Source organism: Lolium perenne, chromosome 4 (assembly GCF_019359855.2).
Source record: "Lolium perenne isolate Kyuss_39 chromosome 4, Kyuss_2.0, whole genome shotgun sequence".
NCBI classification, from domain to species: domain Eukaryota; kingdom Viridiplantae; phylum Streptophyta; class Magnoliopsida; order Poales; family Poaceae; genus Lolium; species Lolium perenne.
Window position 1 is genome coordinate 155,240,849 of NC_067247.2, and position 7,798 is coordinate 155,248,646.

Sequence of the window (7,798 nt, forward strand, 5' to 3'; positions counted from 1 at the left end):
TTTTACCTAATTTTAGTCGACCGCATTACGGCATTGCCGTCTGATTTGTGCCTCTGTTTCCGACACAAATGTAATAGACTGGGCCTCTGTTGAATGCAACTGGGTTTTACAGCTAACTCCATCAGGGCTTCAAAAATGCCCACATCAGATGTCTCAAATGCACCCTCAGGAAATTATTTGGAAACCTTGAAGGACGTTTTCTGAGGGCGGATTTGGTTTTCTTGTTTGCCAAGACTGGAGGATGGAGCACACCTTTTTCTGGAGTGCAAATATATCCAGAAACTATGGAGCGAGGTAGGCATGCAAGAGCTGCATCTAAACCTTGTTGATAGTAGTTCGCCTAAGGATCTTATTGAAGCCATTCTTGCAGCCCCGACTGAACTGAAACCGTTGGGAATCTCCTTGTTATGGACTTGGTGGCAAGCAAGAAACAAGGTGAATGCAGATGGTGCTACCCTCAATTTAGGGGCTATTCTCTTCCAAATACGCAAATTTGGGCAGCAGTTCAATGTTTTCTTTGTGAAGGAGGGAAGTAAACAGACAACACCCGTGCAAACATGGATGCCACGAGTAGGAGATATGCTAAAAATCGATATTGATGGCAGCTTTCTTCAATAGAATAAATCCGGAGGATGGGGTTTCATTGTTCGAGATGCAGAGGGTGATGTGGTTGGCTCTGGTGCTGGTAGGCTTCACCATCTTCAAAATCCTTTACAGGAAGAAGTAGAAGCATGTATTCAGGCTATGATGTGGGCAAGAGAATGGGGTATGACAAAAATTACAATTGAGACAGATGCACAGTTGCTCAAGCAATCGATCGATTGAAATGTACATGAGTTGGCACTCAATGGTGTGTTATTCAGAGAGATTAAAGCTTTCCCTAGGCCAAACTTTAGTTTGTTTTCTCTGAATTATTGCCTGATGAGCGCAGATTTCACACCGTTGGGGAACCCCAAGAGGAGGGTATGATGAACACAGTAACAAGTTTTCCATCAGTAAGAAGCCAAGATTTAATCGACCAGTAGGAGAAAGACGTGACTTCTGAAGGTGTTGCTAGCTGACTGTTGGTAGGGAGCACTACCGGCGTCAGCAACAACGTGGAACCTGCACACAACACAACCAAAATACTTTGCCCCAACTTACAGTGATGTTGTCAATCTCACCGGTTTTGCTGAACACAAAGGATTAGACGTATCGAGTGGAAAAAAATGTTTGCAGTAATTAAAGGGAACAATGTTTGCAGAAAGTAAACAGAGCAGGATTGCAGTGGATAAATTTATCAGTGTAAAGGAAAAGGACCGGGGTCCAAAGTTCAGTAGAGGTGTCTCTCCATAAAGATAAATAACATGCTGGGTGAACAAATTATAGTTGGGCAATTGATAAAATACCGACCATACATGACAAGATGATTACTATGAGATTCGTTTGAGCATTACAACATAATACATAGACCGTAATCCAACTGCGTCTATGACTAATAATCCACCTTTCGGTTATCGTCCGAACCCTTTCCAGTATTAAGTTGCAAGTAACAAATTATCGCATTAAGTAATGTGTGTAAAGTAAATAATAAAATTACCCTCGGATAAAACATTGTTGTTTTCTTCCTAGTAGCAACATCACATCTATAATCTCAGAAGTTATTGTCACTCTTCCAGAAAACTAGAGGCATGAACCTACTATCGAGCATAAATACTCCCTCTTGGAGTCACAAGCATCTTTTTAATTGGCCAGAGTATCTACTAGCAACGGAGAGCATGCAAGATCACAAATAATATATGACAAGAATATATAATCGATCTCAACATAGTATTCAATATTCATTAGATCCTAGCAAACACAACATGTAGCATTACATAAAAATGATCTTGATCATGATAGGCAGCTCACAAGATTTAAACATGAGGCACAAATTGGAGAAGACAACCATCTAGCTACTGCAATGGACCCATAGTTCAGGGATGAACTACTCACGCATCACTTCGGAGGCGGGCATGGCGATGTAGATGCCTTCAGCGATGATTTTCCCCTCCGGCAGGGTGCCGAGAAGAGCTAGATCTGCAATGGCGGCCGCGACGGAACTTTTCGTGGATGGAGACTTGGGTGTTTAGGTTTTTCTTGAGATCTTGAATAAATAGGCGGAAGGGCGAGGTCGGTGGAGGCTAGGGGGCCCACACCACCCCTTGGCGCGGGCCCAGGCTTGGCCGCGCCAAGGTGTGGCATGGGCGCCTTGCGGCTCCTCTTCGACCCCCCTCCGAACTTTGTCTTCATTACGGAAAAATATTGACTTCGGCTTTTGTTTCATCTAATTCCGAGAATATTTTCTGTATAAATTTTCTAAAATACAAAATAACAGAAAATAGGAAATTGGCACTGTAGCATCTTGTTAATAGTTTAGTGCCGAAAAATATATAAAAGTGCAACGAAGTATGAGTAAAACATATACAAATTGGTGTAAAACAAGCATGGAACATCAAAAATTATAGATATGTTTGAGATGTATCATTGCCCGAGGGCTTGTAATAAGATCGCAGACTGTTTTGTGAGTTATGGTTCGAAGATGGTGCTCGAGCTCCAAGCCGTATACCCGTGCTATGATCTTACCTTCACCCATAAATTGGTCTCCAGCGATTTGGCTGGACCGCTGGTTAATGGAATGACATGTTTCCAGTTTCAAAGAAAAAAGGATGTCCTCGCACAGCTAGCTTATCTGAGCTATGGCTAATTGGCTACTATTCGTAATCTTATTCGAGAGAGCTAGCCGATTAATTGAACTCTCCATGCTTAGCTAGTATTTTCAATGGGAGGCTAGCAGCTAGGACAGTACGGTTCTATCCTTAAATTCAAATGCTTTCTAAGTCTCTTTTGTCGCGAGTCTTTTCTTCATCAGCGCCTCCTCACAGGGTCACTTGATCCGCTCAGAATACTCCTGGTACGAGGACACAAGGTGAATTTGGGTTCTATTCTCAAAAAAATAAATTTTAAAAATGAAATGCTCCCTCCGGTCCTTTTTAATTGACTCGAATTTAATATAAAGTTGTACTAAATCCAAGTCAATTAAAAGAGAATGGAGGGAATAGCTTTGTTTTCACGCACGTGTTCGAGCTCTTCGAAACCACATCTCATGGTGATATGTTTTGAGAAAAATATGTGCCCTACCTTGAATGCATGCCTTGTACTGTCTAAAACGTGCACTACGTCGGTTGTCCTCCCTTTGTGTCGTGCCCTCCTCTGCATTGCATAACGCTTGTTTTGAGCTCTCTTTAGCTCCACTACTTTTGGATGTTTTGCCCAAATGCACTTTGTGTCCTGCCTTCTGCGGTACTTCTGGATGTCTAGCCATGAGTGCATGTTATGTATTGCCATAGCGATTGGATATTCTATAATGAGTGCATGTTATATCATGTCTTCCACCGCACTGTGTTTTGATGTGCTACCTCCTTTTGTTCCTCACTAAGTGTATGTTTGACACCATCTTTTTTTTCTTGCAACGTTTAAAATGGCTTGCACTTAGTATTTTGCACCTGATGTGTTGTCTTTTGTTTTCCTACCTTTCTATTTGTACTATAATACTAAACATAAAAGCCATGCAAAAAACAAAAGAGATGAAGAAAAAAATGACAAAAAACATCAAAAAGGCATAAGATCAAGGTGGGATGTAGCTCCCGTTCCATGTGGCGCCCACCGACCCGCGTATGAATGACCTTCTAGGAAAGGCACCCTTCCCATAGTATCTCTCAATTTCGTATGCACGTACAAAATGCTAATGGTTTCAATATATTAATAATCATCTTGACAAGTGACGATTACAAATTGTAGAAAACAAATCATGTTAGCAACTAAAAAACTTGTGATTATGTCATGTGTCTAGTGAACAATCAGTTTTGAACATGTAGTCATGGACAATCCAGAAAAAATTATGGAAGAATCATCATGTAGACAAGGGTGTAGATTAGCTTTTCGAGAAAAAAAATATGGAAGAACAATTAGAACAAAAATTATGGGTAATCTTGATTTTTGGATTTTGTCATTTACCTTCGGTTGCACATTCTGATCTTCGGAGTTGCACGCGATTTTATTTGCACAATTGTACCTAATGTGCAACTATAATAATAAATAAGTTGTCAATGTAGAACATGTCATTCTATCTCCCTTGTAGTTTCTAGGTAAGCTCATACAAGATGATAATGCAATTGCGGAATCTCCGTTTCAAAACGGTTGCAACATCCCAGGTTTTCCACTCTTGCAGTTTTGCACATGTGTAAATGCAAAACCAGCCCTACTTCCAAATCATATGCTATTATGTAACAACCCCCTACACACACATCGTGTCTAAAGTTGACGATGCAACCAAAGAATACATAAATTCTAATTCTACATGAGATGCAACATGAAAATGTAACAAAACCTAGTTACACATAAGATGCAAATACAAAAAGAGATAAGACCCACATGCGATGCAATTGCAGAAAAAGGCAAAATCTAGTTAAATATCAGATGTCAACATGAAAAACATAAACACGTAGTCGCACATGAGAAACAAATTCAATAAGGGGCACACCAAGTAGTATTTTATATGACATCCAATTGCACTAATATACAAAATAAGAAACCCATGGATGCACATGATATGTAATTACAATAGGTAATTGCGCATACCATGCAACAAAACTAAGAACCCTAGCGCCAGTTAGGTGCAAAACCTCCCACGTCTAGTTCCACATTTTTATTTATCAATATCCTACCAGAATGTGGAGAATCCTCTCAACACAAAAATAATTAAGAAAACATTTATTTAAGTTGAGAAGAATTTTGAATCAATATTATTAAAAGTGTCCTACTAAAGAAAGAAACAATACAAAAGAAGAAAAAAAAAGTAAGAAATAGACAAATTAAAATGAAAATACCTTAGCTTGTTGCATGAGGCGTCTTCTCCGGACGCGAGGCTTAAGGTGTCAAATAATAATTGCCTAAACAGAATTGGTTCGATTCCTCTCTCTCTCTCTCTCTCTCTCTCTCTCTCTCTCTCTCTCTCACACACACACACACACACACACACACACACACACACACACACACACACATACACACACAACCCATAAAAAAGCAAAGATCCCACTTAAAATATAACAAAAAGGCCTACACAAAGTCTTAATGCCATGCACATTATTTTGTGGATTCTTATAAGAAGTTTGCAACCATAACAATGAAAATCTAACAATGAATAAAACCCGTGCATGAGCTTCATTATCCATGTACAAAATATCCCCATAACTCTTCGAAACTCTTTAAAATAAGCACACCAATGCATTACAAGCCCAACAACAGTATGTGGCTCATCAACCTCTCAGCTGCTAATAGAAAATACCAATTCTTTTGGCCCGTGTGACAAAGAAACCAAAATAAATAAACAAAATGACAGAAAGTTGGACTGGCTTTGAAGAAGAAATATAACACAACTGCAATCGGCTGAGAATTTAATTCTCAATAGACTATAATTAGTAATTATGTTTCTTTGGAGTGATATTTATGGAGATCAACAAATGTAGTGGAAATTTGGTGGATCTAGGTTCATCATGGAAAATATACACTTAAAACACTCGTTGCCTCCCACAATAGAAGCAAAACCAATTTTAGAAAAAGTGCACTAACTTGTAAAGAGTAATATTTTTGTAATAACAAGGTTAATACTGAGCTCAACATGGTTGTTTGGTTTCTTGAATCTACTATACCGCTTCATGACGTTATTTTGTTACCAAAATAAAAAGTCTCAGTGAATCAATGTTTGAGTCATTTCATAAAACGAGAAATATAATGTGTTTTCGTATGGTGTTGTCCATGGCAATATTGTAACTATTTGTTTTTGCAAATAGTGTATGCCCCTTCCCAACCATAGTCCACACATTATTCCAATATGAACACTAGTATAGAACATGCTATCCATCCAAGAAAGGTGTCAGTTTGCCTGAGATAAGTTTCCCATCATAGCCAGGTCAGCAAGAAAGACTACCAAGGGTGGGCCACCATGGAACAACAACGAGACGAAATAACATACTTCTAGTTGTTCTACATAAATTTGTGCCAAAGATATTATAAATGATGCACCATGTGTAATTGATGTTTGTTTTAGTTTTCTCTCAATGCCAATTTTACCTGGTTCTTTTTATGTCACGGTGTAGGCCATAAAATATATGCAGTTATCGGTTTTCGTTTTTAAAATTTATGGACGTGTCAACTGAGTCAATGGAGGAAAAACAAAACATAATTGAATGGTGTAAAATAATGACAATTAGTTTGAAAAAATAGCCGACAATTTAATGGTAGACGATTTTTGTTTATCGATTTTCCCATGTATGATTGTTTTTATGTAGAATAATGCTTGTATATTTTTCATAGATTTCTTGCCATTGAAGAAAAATTAATGAGAAAATTAATAGTTTTGTTGCGACATGATCAAACAGCACACAACTATATTGGTCTCAATACATACAGTCACAAAGTTGCAAACTTCCTTTTCTGTAGTTGTCTCTTGCCGGTTGTACCATCTCTATATGAACATAATAGGTCACAGGCGATCTTACCGTCAATCTTGAACAGATGAACATATGACCTGTTAATTTGTTTTGGAATCAACTTGCAAAAAGATACAAGCCTAGAATATTCTTGATTGAAATGCAGGTACAATCACACCGTTGCCACTACTACTTGTTAGGGCTTAATTAACCTCGGTTTTGGTTGCTAGGGGAATTGTACAGCCACCAGTAGCAGAACTTGTTAGGGATCAGCACTAATAAACTTGCATTTTGTAGAGTACATTGAGATGTATGCAGCTGGATGGTAATAGCATGTCCTGAGGAGTACATCATTGACTAATCAGCACTATAGTTCGTTGCTACGCCCAAAGTGGCAGTTTGTTCTTAACCCTTTGTCTGGATGTTCCATGGAATACCGAACAAATATGCTGGCTCTACTCAGCACAAAGGGACAACATTGAATTGATATTGCCTTTATTAGATCTTGGAAGTAGGAAGAGGCCATAGGGGAGCCTATTATATGTATGATCATTATTTACTTCTTTTGTGTATAAACGTGGTGTTCTTCTGGTTTTTTTTGTTTTTTTGTTATTAGGGTTGTGTGTACATGTTAGTGAAGAGGCCTGCATAAAGTATTTCTACCCGGATGCACCATCTTGATGCAAAAACAAGGAAATGAAATTTTCCAATGTCTCAAAAAAATACTGGAAGTAAGAATCCTTTTGAACGAGAAAATTCCAAATTTTAATCTCAAATATGAATTAATATTTTTTAAATTGAATCATGCAAATAACTGAAGAATAAGTGCAGAAAAATTTCACGTGGGAAGCTCCCAAACCGTTCAACTTCTTGATATAGCCCTTGTATTTTGACTTTTGTTTGAGCTTCATATCTGGCAATATGAAATATTTTATTTAGTATATATATATATTTCAGGTTGGAAGCTCTCAAATCGGGGAACTTCTTGAAATTGTTCTACTACCTCTATCCATAAAAGGATGTCTCAACTTTTTTTAAATTTAGATGTATCTATACACTAAATCGGGTCTACGTACATCTAAATTTTAACTACGTTGAGACATCTTTTTATGGACGGAATAAGTGGGTCTTACTAACAAATTACCTCATGGTTTACACATCTCCCCTGCCTTATGAGGAATCTCCCGATTGGTTGGTATAGGTGATAAGATACAAATATTGCTGCCAACTTTTTAAGTTGAATCTTGATCCAACCCCACACAATCCTGACACTGACATAACGTCTG